At 35.6% G+C, this 16,002-nt stretch overlaps 1 long non-coding RNA gene across 1 annotated transcript; it reads right to left on the bottom strand.

Moving 5' to 3' along the window:
- Positions 1 to 3,417: 3,417 nt before the first annotated feature.
- LOC141626988 (uncharacterized) lies at positions 3,418 to 7,094 on the bottom strand. The gene is made up of 2 exons (XR_012536551.1): positions 6,346 to 7,094; positions 3,418 to 3,627 (listed from the first exon to the last, which is right to left on the bottom strand). It is a non-coding gene; the product is annotated as an uncharacterized LOC141626988 (long non-coding RNA).
- Between the last annotated feature and the right edge of the window lie 8,908 nt (positions 7,095 to 16,002).

The raw sequence follows: 16,002 nt of genomic DNA, 5'->3' as shown, positions 1-16,002 counted from the left end.
AAACAAGTGTCCCACCATCTCTCAAGAACAATGGGATCTTTTGAAAGCGATTCGAGCTAATGAGAAGTTTGAGGTTAAGTATTCTCGCCTTTAATGATTTACCTATCATTTTTTTAATTAATGAGTTCTCTATAATTTTTTTATTATCTCATCTACTTGTGCTTTTATATAATTTGAAGGCCGTTAGCAAAAGAAATCGTGCTAACATTTCATGCAAAAAGGGGAAATGGTATGGTTCTCGAGGCAGTTACAGATTGATAGAAGACCAACTCGTAAGTAGCATGCATTCCCCTGTTTATTTGATTTTTTTAATCACACTTGGACTTGATACACATTTATATATATAACTGTTACCATGTTAATGTGTAGGTGGCAAAAGGAGTGACCGACTTGAATCGACACGTAACTTATAAAGAAGGGCACACGCCTAAAGGATCCCGGTCGTGTGACAAATATGATCAGGAAGTGTTGGCCAACATAGTAAGCATTATTTTATTAAGACGAGTTCATTACTAACTTAATTATTTTAGTCACAAATATAATTTGAAGTTCATTTAATATATTGTAGGAGAAGGTATTGAAGGAGGTACAAGAAGAGAAATTCACTCCCAATGGTCGTGATGACGTTCTTGCTAGAGCGATCGGCCGACCTGAACATCCAGGTCGATTGAGGGGCGTCTTGTTACATGTTGGAGTCACGAAATATTATGGGACAACTGCCCCGAAAAAGAAGAAAAGGAAAGCTAAGGCTGAGAAGGCTGACATGGTACCATTTATTCTATTATTTTCATTTAAGTTCACATGTTATTGTTTTAAACAAATTGCTTAAACATTACATTTTTGGCACGCAGGTTCAGTTATTGGCATCCGTGATACTAAAGATGAATTCTGGAGGCAAGCTTTCCGAAGAAGAATTGAAGATGATGGAGGATGTCATTAAAGGGGGTAAGGTACAACAGATTGGTCAAGAGGCCGAGAACACTACTACCTTGGCAATACATGAGGAGGAAGTATTGGTCAACGAGATTCAGAAAGATCAGGTACCTACTGCTTCTGAACTTTTAACAACTAAAGCCGATAAGGTAAATATATGACTTCCTTATTTTTCTTTTCTTTTTTTTTGGGTAAGATTAGGGGGTGTGTTCCCTGCCAGCTCTAATGCTATAACTTCTGACATCGTGCCATTGGTTAATTTTATTAGGTAAATGAAACTGAAAAGGGGACGCAACTTGAGTTATCCGCCACAACTGACAATAATCAAGGGATGCAACTTGAGAAGACGGCTGATGAAAAACAACAGTATACATCCCCTTCAAATCAGTTCCCAGTTTTCGGCAAGGTATGCATGAAGTCTTTATTAGTGAAATTTATATGAATTCTATTAAATTTTGGGATATAATATATAATGTATGTGTATTCTTCAGGCCATAAACAGGAAGGTAGTTATTCTTACTGACCCTAATTCGGCGAAACCTGTGCATGTTGGCCGGGGTCTCGTAGACTTGCCCACCAAGTCAACGGAAACTTTATTGGTTCATGGCGAATCACTTTTGCCGAATCCTAGAAAAGTGGAGATAACTCAAGTCTTTGAAGGCCATGAAAATTTTCAACTGCCCGTCCCAGTTCGTGACGACATTACCATTCTGGCAGATGCGGTTGGAAGTTTCATCCAATGGCCTAATTCTCACATCTTCCTGGCTCGTTCGTCTCCGCCTCAACCGAAAGCAGTTGGGGTTAGAAAAATACCTTTATATGTTAAATTTTTATATGTTAAATGTTTTTATATGTTAAATTTATATGTTATTTTTTTTGTAGGGAACAAAAAACATGGATAAGCGGGATAAGCCTAAGTCCCCAGACATGTCAACTACCTCGTCGAAACAACAACTTGATGAGGTATTTAATTAACTTATCCATTTTTTTAAAAACCTCTCTTTATTTATATTTTTTCTGTATTTCTAAAAAGCATGGAAATTTTGTGTAGGGGACAAAAAAGACGGATAAGCCTAAGTCCCCAGACATGCCAACTACCTCGTCGAAACAACAACTTGATGAGGTATTTAATTAACTTCTCCATTTTTTCAAAAACCTCCCTTTATTTATATTTTTTCTGTATTTCTAAAAAGCATGGAAATTTTGTGTAGGGGACAAAAAAGACGGATAAGCCTAAGTCCCCAGACATGCCTACTACTGCCTCATCATTGAAAGAGCAGGTTGATGAGGTATTTAAGTACTCTTTTATTTTTATTACTCCAACAAGGATATGTTACATTTGGATTTTTTATTATTCTATTTATCTACATGTATAGGTTGGTAGTAGCACAAAAAGAGAAAAGCATTATTTCCCCGAACTGAAAGATGTTAGGAGTATAACCTCCACTAATTTTTGTGGGAGCGAATACATGAAAAAAGTAAGAACGCTGACGATGAGACAACTGTATTTGGAGGCTAGCCGTCGCATAGCAAACGAGCAATGGATAATTATTTCGCTCGATGAGGATATTTTAGGGATTGAGCGAAGCAATTTGTCATGGAGCGCTAGCCATTTGGTCTGGCCTTCTCGAGATTGATGTCCAACACCTATTTGTTTGGATGAAGTAAGTTTCCTAATAAATCATTTCATATTCTAATATTCTGACTAGATAATGTTTTAAATACCGGAATTAATACCGTAATAATGTAGGTTCTTGAAATCGAGAGTGATCCCCGAGAACAAGATTCCATGTGATCAATACGGATTTTTGTGCCCCTATATTTTATCTATACATATCACATTGATTTCATACGAAGATAGGGTAGATTATATTGCTCGGGAATTGGCGACAAACAAAAAGCTCACTTTTGCCCCTTATATTGAAATCGGGTAATAAAAAAATTAATATTATGATTCCACCTACAATTGCATTTTCATAACTAATATATGTACTTGTTAATAATGATGATGTCTCTTGATGTAGGAGTCATTGGGTGCTACTTAGCCATCATGCCTAAAGCCAAGAAGAAAGTTTTTGGTTGGATTCTTTGAATAGAGAACCAAATGAGACCTTTAAGGGCTTGATTATTAAGTAAGTTTATAATACTGATTTATTTATAATAACATTAAGTTTCAATTTTTATTTATAGCAAAAAGCTCATTTTTGCCCCAAAAATATGAGTTTTTGCCTTTTTTTTTATAAAAAAAGGGCCTTCGAGAAGAAAAAAAGCTAACGTGCTCAAATACAATACCTTAAGAACAAAAATCTGTCTTTAATAATAATACGTGCGCAAATACAATACCTAAAGTGCAAGATTCTGATGTGGGCCTCCTCGTCTCTTCGTTTTTTATGTAATAATAGGTCCCTCGCCAGCCGGATAGCATACAATGTGGATACTACGTTTGTCGGTTCATGTTAGAGGAAATTATGCGAAGATATATCCTTATTCCAGAAAAGGTTAGTAATTTAATAATGTGTTTATTACTTTTTTTAAATTAGAGCTGATGTTGTCTTGCTTGCTGTTATACCATGATGTTCTTTATCTTTGAATGATGTATGTTGTTACACTAATGAACAACACTAATGCTGCTGTCAATCAATAATGTCTTGTCTTTGTTTTTTCCGCAGTATGTAATCAACGCGCCACAAGTACCTGAGTACAAAGGGCACCAAATAGACGAGGTAAGGGACTTGTTGGGCAAATACGTCTTAGAACATTGCAATGAAGACTAAATGCATGATACTTAGCGGTTAGATCAGCTTAGTAAATTTTTTGTTGAAGTTAGGGAATGATCTTTGTAGATAGAGCTAGGGGGATGCACAGTTTTAGGAATCTTAGTTCATGTAAAGTGATCAAATTGTTAGTATGAATTAATCTGAAAGTGAAACAAATTGTAAGTATGATGCTGCTGTTGTGGTTGAATTGTATCTATTGAGTTCTGATGAACCCAGCTGTGATTTATGCTGCTGATATATGCAGGATTTTGAATGGCATGAAACAAATTTAATTTTAAAAAAAATTACGAAAATGTAATAAAAACTATTACTAAAACAAAAACCGTTGTAAATACCTTTCACAACCCGCGCATAATATTCAACAACATGTTTTAAAAGAAGAACAGTTGTAAATACCTACCCGCGCATAATATTCAACAACAAGTTTTAAAAGAAGAACCGTTGTTACTAACAATTTCAACAACGATTATATTCCGTATAACCGTTGTTAAAAGTTTTCACAATTTTGGTGGGAAAGATACAACAACGGTTTTTTATATTGTAACTGTTGTTATATCTTTCCCACCAAAATTTTGTCAAACTTTCCACAACGACTTACTCGCAACAACAACAACGGCTTTTAACCGTTGTGAATAATTTCCACAACGGTTTTAGTAAATAACCTAACCGTTGTAAATACCTTTTAAAATGGCCGCTTTAACAACGTCCGCTTTTTGTTTTAACAACGGTTTTTACCCGTTGTTATAGCTTGTATCTGTAGTAGTGGTTGTTGTTGTTGTTGTTGTTGTTGTTGTTTTTGTTTTTGTTTTTGTTTTTGTTATTATTATTATTATTATTATTATTATTATTATTATTATTATTTTTTTTTTTTTTTTTTTTTTTTTTGCAAGAAGGGTATTATTATTATTATTGTTATTGTTATTGTTATTGTTACTACTATTACAATTACTATTATTACTATTATTATTATTATTATTATTATTATTATTATTATTATTATTATTATTATTATTAGATTGACTAGACTAGTAATTAGAAGCCTCTCGCCAAATAATAACACACCCTCTTTTTTTTTCTACACACACATTAGATAGTTAGGCTCTTACTTTACACAAGATCCCTAGTTATATTTATTTTCCTCTCTCAATTATTCTCTATTTAAAGTTTTAATCTTTCCTTAATTTTAGTCTAATTCTTCTTAGTTTAGTTTAGATCTACAATTTCTCAATAGTTTACAATTAGTTATTTTGGGTTGTATTTGGAGGATTGAAGAATCCTTCCATATTTCAATCAAAGTTATTATCTTTTGGTATAATTTCTCTTCTTAATCTCATTTCTTGTTGTTTGTTTACATTTCTTGTTTATTTCAATCAATTGTTGAATTTGTAACCATGTTTATTGTGTTATTCATGCTTGTTTCTTTATCTCTTAATTTCTCTCTTATAAGTATGTGTGAGTAGTCTTATCTAAGGTCATGGGGGATCTTGGGTAATTATAGGGGATAAATTTGGGTTGTTAACACTTTGATTTGGATGATTAATTGGTCTTTACTCTTATGCATATGAAGTGTTTGTTGAATTGTTTAAATGAAAGTTTGAACTTTTCCTTGACATGTTTGGCCTATCTTAGTGCTCATGCTATTGGATGGTCTTTATGTCATGTTTGTGACTAGTTTATCTTAACTAAGTGATAACTTGTCGATGAAATTAAGGTGTCTAAGAAATTAGACATAGGTCCTTGACCATTATCTTCACCCATCTCTTGTTAAACATTGTTTCTTCCTCTATTTACCCAAGCGAATCAAAAGACCTTAGTTTTCCTTCATTAATAAAAAACAACTTCATTTAGTTTAATTTTATATCTTGTTTGCATCTTAGTTTACAATTAGTCAAACCTCCTCCGTTTTTTAGACTAATTTGAGACTTAAACGAGCTAACTAGCAACCCCCGCCATATTTGCGTTCGACCCCGATTTGTACTACTTAAATTGGATTATTCTATAAATAGTTTTTGATAAGGGAATGGCGACTAAAACCCCTTTCATCACTAATGATCCATTTAACATGTCTTTGCTTAGTAGGCCTATTTACTCCCCTCAAATTCCAAAAGCCAAGGCTATGCATCCCTCACCACATGGTGAGGTGCATTACCACTTGTCCCAATCCCTTCCTTGGGTGTACCAAATTTTTTAAGAGCTTCTAAAAATATTTGTTGACCAAACTTGTGAATACTGTATCCACCATCAGTTATCTCCCTACTGCTCATACGTACAACAGGTCTTGCAGGAGTTAAAACCATGGAGTATGTGCCATTTCTTTGCCAAAATACAGGTGTCTTAAGTTGTATTTCCATAGGTAGTTTGGTCACATTTGCCACCACTGGAGTCTAACTAACAGGGGCTTTGCCAGAGCCCTGTTGGACAGTAGGTACAAGAGCAACTTTAGGCCTCCATACCTTAGATATAACTGGTTTTACAGGAGGTTTAGGATTAGTTTTTACCTTTCTGCATTCACCAGAACTATGTCCAACTCCCTTACATTTCTCACAAATTACTGGTTTCTATTCATACTCAACCTCAATCTCAACTAGAGAACCACATTCGTCTAAAGATTTAACTTTTGGAGGTAAATGCTTACCAAATACGGTCTCTATCATTGTGCGAGCATAGCCAATTCTAGTTTTCTCTTCAGTAGCCTGATCACATTTTATAAACTTCTTAATGAATCCAGCAATACGGGCAATACCCTTACCCCAGAATTTTAGAGGAAGTTTATGTAAGCGGAACCAAACAGGAACAGACTGGACTTCATGATTTATCAACTCAATCTCAGGTGACCAAGGCTTAACAATGAGTGGCTTGTTGTCAAACAGAAAGCGCCCCTATTTTAACACAGCCATCCTTGCTGCCATGCTTTTAAAGCGAACAAGGAATACGCCATTAGGTAAGAAGGATAATCGGTCTACCTGATGATTACTCCATAAGCGTCTGATAAAGGCCTCAACAATCTCCCATGGAGGACTGGTACCCAGTATGAAGCAATAGACAGTGTTTTGCCAAAAGTCGAGTTCCACTTTAACCTCCTAAGGTGTAAATCGAAGGAGATCAGAATCAGAGGCTTCTAGCTCCTCCTCAATAACCTCAAGCGTCACAGCAGCTTCCTCGTCCTCATACGGCAAATTCTCCACTAATCCTTCCAGATTTAACTGTGGTTTCCCTACAACAGCATGGATAATTTTCTCCTTAAGCTTATCTATACTACTGAGTCCATCGTGCTTGGATAGAGCTGGAAATTCATCCATATCCTGAGAAAGACGCGAAAACTGGTTACTATTTTTGTGTTTTTTGGTTGTTGATGATAAAGAAGACGATGAAGGCTTGGCGGCCGTCATAGTTTACTCACAATTCTCTATTTATGATCCCTAGGTTTCCCCTAATTCTCTATTTTTTTTAGCTTTTCTCTCTTTATCTCTAAAACTCACTTTTTTATACTCTTTATTTAAGTCTTTTAAACGTAACAACATTTGTAGGTCATAAAATTACAAAACACTACTATTAGTGTAAATGTCTTTTACTCAAAAGCACATTAGTCAACCATCTTACATGTCCATATCTCTCGGTTCCTCCGCTTTAATTGTCAACAATTATCCATACACAACCTGTTTCCCTGCAATATTACTTTACTCACAATTCTTACCTCACTACTTAACCAAACCTAATTTAACCTTTAACAATTCATTCAAAGTTTAAACCAATAGACCGATTATCCTTCTTCCTCTTCGTCAAGTAGGTCATTAACACTATCAACCTTGAAAAAATTCTCTCTCTAACTTTCCCCTTTCTAAAAAGAAAATCCCTAAATCTCCTCCTTGAGCTGCCGCCTCCCCTAGCCGCTCACCTCCCCCCTTGATCTCGCCCTGCCCTTCGTCGGAGTTAGGCTTTCTCCTCGGCCTAACTCCAGCGAATATCCTTTCCTCTATCTTTGGTTTTCCGCCTGTTTGGTTCTGTGACACCCTCACTTATCGCGAAAAAGTAAACACGTAATTCTAGAATAAAGCTGCATGGATATGTTTGTAATAGGTTCAATTTGGGTAAAAACCTGTAATTTTTGAAACCTGAACCTGTTATAAAAATATCCAAATGGGAAGGTGTCAAACATGCAAGGTCCAAAATAAATCTCATGAATGAAACATCGCTAAAGTCGCGAAACAAAGTTATACAACCCAAATATGAGAAAGGGAGACATATGTCCCTAAAATGTATGTGACATAAAAAGTGTTTAAGGGTCACAATAAAATAAAACCAATCTAGGTTCCAAGGTTACTTTGCTCGCTAGCTCGTCCATGTACCCCATATATGCATCACCTACCTGTCATTCGCATTTTATACAAATACGAAAGCCACGGTCGATGGGGAGTAACTCGAGTTCTCTCACCACGAAATGTCATAATTAATATAACATGTAAACATAAGAGTATGAATATGAATAACACATAGCCTTAGCATATAGATGCTAGACAATCGTGCTTATCATGTGAACAACAATATAACAACACATAGTCCTAGCATGTGATTACTAGACCGACTCATACTACCCTATCATGTGAATCACATAACATCCAGGAATCCAAACTCTATCAACCATAGCCGGCTTGCATCTCACCTTCTATGATTCATAGAATCATCAAACAAGAAAGGACAATATATCAAAGACAGGCATAAGTTCTTAGTCCCGTCAATAGTCACTCAGAATCGAGTCTATACCACGAGGTAGGGAAGGTAATCGAACCGGTATCTTGGCTCGAGGTTCTATCAAAACATGGCCAAGACACAACACAACCCTAGCCTAAAATCACAGAGACCTAGACATGCGGATACACACCACCGCACCCAAGACCCACTATTTTATAAAACCAAGTGAGTACCCTAAGGAGTCCACCAAAGGGTTGGCTAGTACTTAAGCTGACCACTTACTCTCAAAATAAGTAACGAGGTCATGCCCCAACTTGGATATAAACCCACCAAGTCAGGAACACAGAGGCTATTAAGCAGTGAACATATACTCGTCAAATACTATAAAGGCATATCTATGATGAAGGCCGAAATACTCACCTAGGACCTAGTCGAGCCTAGTCCCGGCTTGAATATTTTAGCCCACACCACACAAGACAAATAGGATACCCAATTCAAATTTGACAATCCAACAATATCTCCATTATCAATAATAATCCAAATTCCAGCTAACCGTTAATTTCATAATTCACGAGAACAAGCTAAAATAGCAAAGAGGCAACAAGACTGAAGTATAAGGCAGCGAATTCATCCAACAACCAACATGTGAAATGATAATTACAAATATTAAGGCATCAACGTAAAATATCCAATAACCAATCTCACCTCAAAGACAAACCCTCGACCCGAGTCCCGCGACGGGTCATCGGTCAAATCGAGGTCGATTTGGTTTAAACCTAGCTTGACCAAACTCGTTCGGTCAATCTGGCCCAGCTCAGAGTCTTGGCCTACTTTGGCCCAAATCACAAAATTTATCACAATATCATTCTCATGCTATTTCTAATTTCTATCATGTGAAAAACGAAAGTAACACATTATCAATCACCTAAACACTTAACAAACAACAAGCACAACATCAACTACTAATGTGACATTAATTCGTCGAGTAACTCGGAATAGTTACCTTAAGCTAGCAAAGAGACAAGCAATAACTTGAGAAAGCTTCTAAAACCCAAAATTACTCTTCATCTTCAACCACATATGAGCTACCTAAAAAAAATTATGTGAAAGGACGATATTAACGAATTATCTTTATATAAAATATGAGACGGAAATTAAATAGATAACTAATCTTAGACTATTATCTCGAATTTTAGACACTTGTTGTATACATAGGTTTTACGTGACACTTCAATACGGTAATTCCAAGCTTCAAATGAAATTAAACTCTTACAGGATACTAATGCCACATTAACCTTAATCTCACCCATATAATTTCCCATTTAGTGAGCCAACTCAGACCCTTCACACAAACTACTTCATAACCCGACCCAAAAATCACCCAAAAAGAACCCAAAAGATGCCTAAGTTCGACCCCAACTCCAGTCCTCAAATGCAAAGTGAAAACCCACGATGACGGCTCTCGTCCCCGCCCAAAAACAGTACCAATCGTCCCCTTAAGACTCCATTCTCGCGCCTAAAAACAGTCCTAGCTGAGCCAACTAAGTCAGCATTTAAAACGGTTTTAGAGCGGAAGTCCACAAGTATAAAGCAACTCAAAAACAGTCCCTAAAGACTACAAAAATCGCCCCAACACAGAGTCCAAATCAGTCCAAAACAATTCCTACATGTCAGTATACACCGTCTCAACTATAAAACACACCAATTATCACCCAAAACAATCCATACATGTCAGCATACACCGTCTTAAATATACCACTTACTAGCTAGCATCTCAAATGATCCCTAGAGGTCAGTATACACCGTCTCAATCATCTCCACATATCAGTATACACCGTCTCAACTATACAACTGACTAATTAACATCCATAAGGATCCCTATATATAATTATACACCGTCTTAAATAAATAAAGCTGAAAGTATAAATTGCGTTTGTAAAAATACATGACGAAAAAGAATTTTACTTACAACGGATTGACAGGAACGATGAAAGCAGCACTATAGAACGAAAATCATTGATAACGGATGACAAACCGAGTGGCAGGATCAATTTAAAACCTGATAAAAATTAGAACAGAACGAAAAGAAGAAAAAAGAAGGAAGACGAAGAAAAGAGGCGTAAGTTTGTGAAAATGAGACAGCAGCCTGCTAGCCTGCTATTTATTATACGTACGTTTCTTCGTCGTTAAGAAACTTCGATCGTTATTAAAACCGTTTCGAGCTAAATTTAACCGATTTAAGTAAAAGTTTCAGTAATAAAACAGAATCAATAATAAATAAATTTAATGAGTGAATATAAAATAAACTCAGCTAGTTAACGTAAATAATACAATATCAGCTTGAATCGGAATTATTAGCGATTTTTACGAAACTAACGGATATTAATAAAAATTGCTAATTTAGTGAAATAAGCTCAAAATAGCTAATTGGACGGTTTTGTTCCCAAAATCCATCTCGGGTTCACTTAAAACAACTTTCAAAAGGATTCGTAAAGAAACGGAAATTATTAAATAAATAAACTCGAACTAACTTTAAATAAACTTATTAATGATTATTAAAATTAACGTATCGAATTATGATGAAATTAATTAATTAGCTAAGCATATATATATAAATCGTTAAATGATGTAATTAAATTCAAAATAGCAATTAAAAGAATTTTATCCAACTTAATAAAATACGGGGTGTTACAATCACTCCATCTTTTAAAAAGTTTCGTCCTCGAAACTTGAAAGTATAAATGAAAGGTTATAAAAATAAAACTGAAATTGGAATCGGTAACCAAAACATTTAAAAGGTCACTTATCGTAAGAATCAAAATTCTTTCAAAAGTTTCAAATAAAATTTTAAAATGAACGATTCTCATCGAGGAACGGAAGTGTTCTCGTTGCGCATTCAAGAACATCACATTCCAAATCCAAGATAAGGTCAAAGGCAAATCATTTGTATAAATCGAAAATCAAAATACTTTTAGAAACATTAATGAAAAGTTTTCAAATGTATAAGTCTCATTCATGGAACGAAATTGCCCTTGTCGTGCACACAAGAGCGCTAACTTTCCATGTCAAAGACAGATTTAAAATAAAAATCATTCGCCGATAAGCGCAGGGCAAGTTATTAGACGCCTTTAATAACGAGTCCTAACATCCCATCAACGTTAAAATCAAAATAAGAGAAAGGTAATCTACTCAAATTTTCTTTTGCAAAAAGCCAAAATAGAAATAAAGGTTTCACCTTTAAACTAAAAGGGGAGTTAAATTCCTGAAATATAATATTAAACTTTAACAAAGGCATCATGATTAGATCAAAGTGAATAGAAATTGGATAAAATTTACAAAAATCTCAGGTTTAGCAACTCAAAACCATGATAAAGAAGTCTATACTCAAAGAACAATTAGAGAATTAAATCGAATTTTCATTTTCAAATCTTTAAAATAGGTTAGGTTTGCAGAAGTGACATAAACTTTTAAAAATGAATCGAAACTGGTAGCTTGAAAGTTTAGAAGTTGTACAAAAAGGAAAGTAACTTAGATAGCATAAAAACAAAGTATGTTAAGAGAGCTCAAACTTAAGCCTCAAGAGAGCTATAATGAATTTCATAGGGTAGAAATTGAAGTCAAAATTACAAAGATGTCAAAGATAGAGTTTCACAAGATACAAGTGTCAAACTTAAAGGAGGAGCAAGATGAAGCGAGAAAAAGAGGTATAAACGGTAACGCTTATGATCAAGGAGAAAGGGAAATTAGACAACAAGGAAACTTAAGCAACATGTCAGGGTGTGAGACTAAAAGAGTCGAATCATAAAGATAACTAGTTAACAACTAGTAAGAGATATTAGAATTAGGGAGGTATTCAAGACAAGGAAATAACGAGTAAACTTTTATACTTAAGAATCAAATCCAACCAAGGTATGAACGAAAGAGAGGAAAACGATTAATGGTACGAAAGAGGATTTTAAGGCTTAATCCATACGCTTCCTAAAACTTAAGGTTCTCTCTAACAAGGTCACGTCTATTAGGGTATTGTACCTTCATGACAAAACGACCAAATCCCAAACAAGGGTCAAGGTAAAATAAACGCTCGCTTAAGGGGTGATAAATCGGCTAGATACTTCTTCTACCTATCTTATCACATATTAGGATTTCCCTAAAGCAAATCTACCACTCAAGTATAAAAGCATCTCTTTATCTCAAGCACTCGACACAACCTCAATGTTTAAAAAAAAAACCAAAGAATGAATTGACAAAGACTTCTCAACAAAGTTCTCAAGGAACAACTAACACCAAATCACATCCCCAATCTATACGGGATTGTTAACATCTAAAAATGGATTTTCTTCCAAATTCATATTCTAAACTCATCTCATGTTTACCCCTAAGGCGACGACGCTCAACCTACTAAGCTTTCAAATCCCAAACATAAACAACAAAGCCAAGTTCTATAACTTTAATCACATAGGCAACTCATTCCTAACACAAAGAATCTACCAATCAATTATACTCACTTTGTCAAGGAACTAGGTATAAGAATCACTAAGTATGTCTCATCACCTTACTTAAGTCTTTCTAACATCACATCCTCTCAAAACCAGGATTAAGGGTTAGACACAAACAATCTCCTCAAAAGTCGAATTTTCCAACCAAGGTCAACATTCCTCACAAGAAAGAGTACTATCTAATGGCGTTAAGGGAGGATAAGCAAAGAACAAAGGACAAGTTAGGAGTAGAAGCGTAGCTTTTAAAGTAAAACAGAAGGGAGTTTAGAAGGAGGATAAGCACCAAGAGATTAAGAATAAGGCGAGATACAAAAAGAACGAGAAACATCTTCAAGGAAGTAGAAGCATTCTTCAAAGGTTAAACAAATCTTCAATCCTCAGCAATCGGCACTAAATCTTGATCTTCGTAAAATATAAGTGTCCTTTCAATGGAACGGAGATACTCTTGGCGATCACTCAAGAACATCAATATTCCAATTCAAAGACATAAAAATACATTTTTACACCAACAAATGATAAAACTAATTATCAGACGTCTCGAATAACAAGCTTTAACACTAATTGACGTTAAAACCAGTGAAAAACATTAAAATATTTTCAAAACCTTTAGTTCAAATTATTTTTATAATAAGGGTAATAACTCCATTAGCTATAGATAAGCTCACGGTCATTGATCCAAGAACGCAACAATTATTAAATGACAATCAACAAACAGGTTAGTACCTAACAAAGAGCAAACACAAAGAGACTACAACATAAGGTCCTAAGTCTACCCATCTTACCCATCTCTCAAGTTTATTATTTTAAGGTCAAGTTATTTATATTGGGGTGCACAAACGTGCGTCGGGAGCAAATATGCTCTGATACCAACTGTGACACCCTCACTTATCGCGGAAAAGTAAACACGTAAATCTAGAATAAAGCTGCATGGATATGTTTGTAATAGGTTCAATTTGGGTAAAAACCTGTAATTTTTGAAACCTGAACCTGTTATAAAAATATCCAAATGGGAAGGTGTCAAACATGCAAGGTCCAAAATAAATCTCATGAATGAAACATCGCTAAAGTCGCGAAACAAAGTTATACAACCCAAATATGAGAAAGGGAGACATATGTCCCTAAAATGTATGTGACATAAAAAGTGTTTAAGGGTCACAATAAAATAAAACCAATCTAGATTCCAAGGTTACTTTGCTCGCTAGCTCGTCCATGTACCCCATATATGCATCACCTACCTGTCATTCGCATTTTATACAAATACGAAAGCCACGTAAAGTGGGGAGTAACTCGACTTCTCCCGACCACGAAATATCATAATTAATATAACATGTAAACATAAGAATATGAATATGAATAACACATAGCCTTAGCATATAGATGCTAGACAATCGTGCTTATCATGTGAACAACAATATAACAACACATACTCCTAGCATGTGATTACTAGACCGACTCATACTACCCTATCATGTGAATCACATAACATCCAAGAATCCAAACTCTATCAACCATAGCCGGCTTGCATCTCACCTTCTATGATTCATAGAATCATCAAACAAGAAAGGACAATATATCAAAGATAGGCATAAGTTCTTAGTCCCGTCAATAGTCACTCTGTAACTCGAGTCTATACCACGAGGTAGGGAAGGTAATCGAACCGGTATCTTGGCTCAGAGGTTCTATCAAAACATGGCCAAGACACAACACAACCCTAGCCTAAAAATCTGAGACCTAGACATGCGGATACACACCACCGCACCCAAGACCCACTATTTTATAAAACCAAGTGAGTACCCTAAGGAGTCCACCAAAGGGTTGGCTAGTACTTAAGCTGACCACTTACTCTCAAAATAAGTAACGAGGTCATGCCCCAACTTGGATATAAACCCACCAAGTCAGGAACACAGAGGCTATTAAGCAGTGAACATATACTCGTCAAATACTATAAAGGCCTATCTATGATGAAGGCCGAAATACTCACCTAGGACCTAGTCCCAGCTAGTCCCAGCTTGAATATTTTAGCCCACACCACACAAGACAAGTAGGATACCCAATTCAGCTGACAATCCAACAATATCTCTATTATCAATAATAATCCAAATTCCAGCTAACCGTTAATTTCATAATTCATGAGAACAAGCTAAAATAGCAAAGAGGCAACAAGACTGAAGTATAAGGCAGCCAATTCATCCAACAACCAACATGTGAAATGATAATTACAAATATTAAGGCATCAACGTAAAATATTCAATAACCAATCTCACCTCAAAGACAAACCCTCGACCCGAGTCCCGCGACGGGTCATCGGTCAAATCGAGGCTGACTGGTTTAAACCTAGCTTGACCAAACTCGTTCGGTCAATCTGGCCCAGCTCAGAGTGTTGGCCTACTTTGGCCCAAATCACAAAATTTATCACAATATCATTCTCATGCTATTTCTAATTTCTATCATGTGAAAAACGAAAGTAACACATTATCAATCACCTAAACACTTAACAAACAACAAGCACAACATCAACTACTAATGTGACATTAATTCGTCGAGTAACTCGGAATAGTTACCTTAAGCTAGCAAAGAGACAAGCAATAACTTGAGAAAGCTTCTAAAACCCAAAATTACTCTTCATCTTCAACCACATATGAGCTACCTAAAAAAAATTATGTGAAAGGACGATATTAACGAATTATCTTTATATAAAATATGAGACGGAAATTAAATAGATAACTAATCCTAGACTATTATCTCGAATTTTAGACACTTGTTGTATACATAGGTTTTACGTGACACTTCAATACGGTAATTCCAAGCTTCAAATAAAATTAAACTCTTACAGGATACTAATGCCACATTAACCTTAATCTCACCTATATAATTTCCCATTTAGTGAGCCAACTCAGACCCTTCACACAAACTACTTCATAACCCGACCCAAAAATCAGTCCAAAACAGAACCCAAAAGATGCCTAAGTTCGACCCCAACTCCAGTCCTCAAATGCAAAGTGAAAACCCACGATGACAGCTCTCGTCCCTGCCCAAAACAGAGTACCAATCGCCCCCTTAAGACTCCATTCTCGCGCCTAAAAACAGTCCTAGCTGAGCCAACTAAG

The sequence above is a fragment of the Silene latifolia genome, chromosome Y, assembly GCF_048544455.1.
Source record: "Silene latifolia isolate original U9 population chromosome Y, ASM4854445v1, whole genome shotgun sequence".
In the NCBI taxonomy this organism is placed as follows: Eukaryota; Viridiplantae; Streptophyta; class Magnoliopsida; order Caryophyllales; family Caryophyllaceae; genus Silene; species Silene latifolia.
This window is presented reverse-complemented; position numbering and strand designations above follow the sequence as displayed.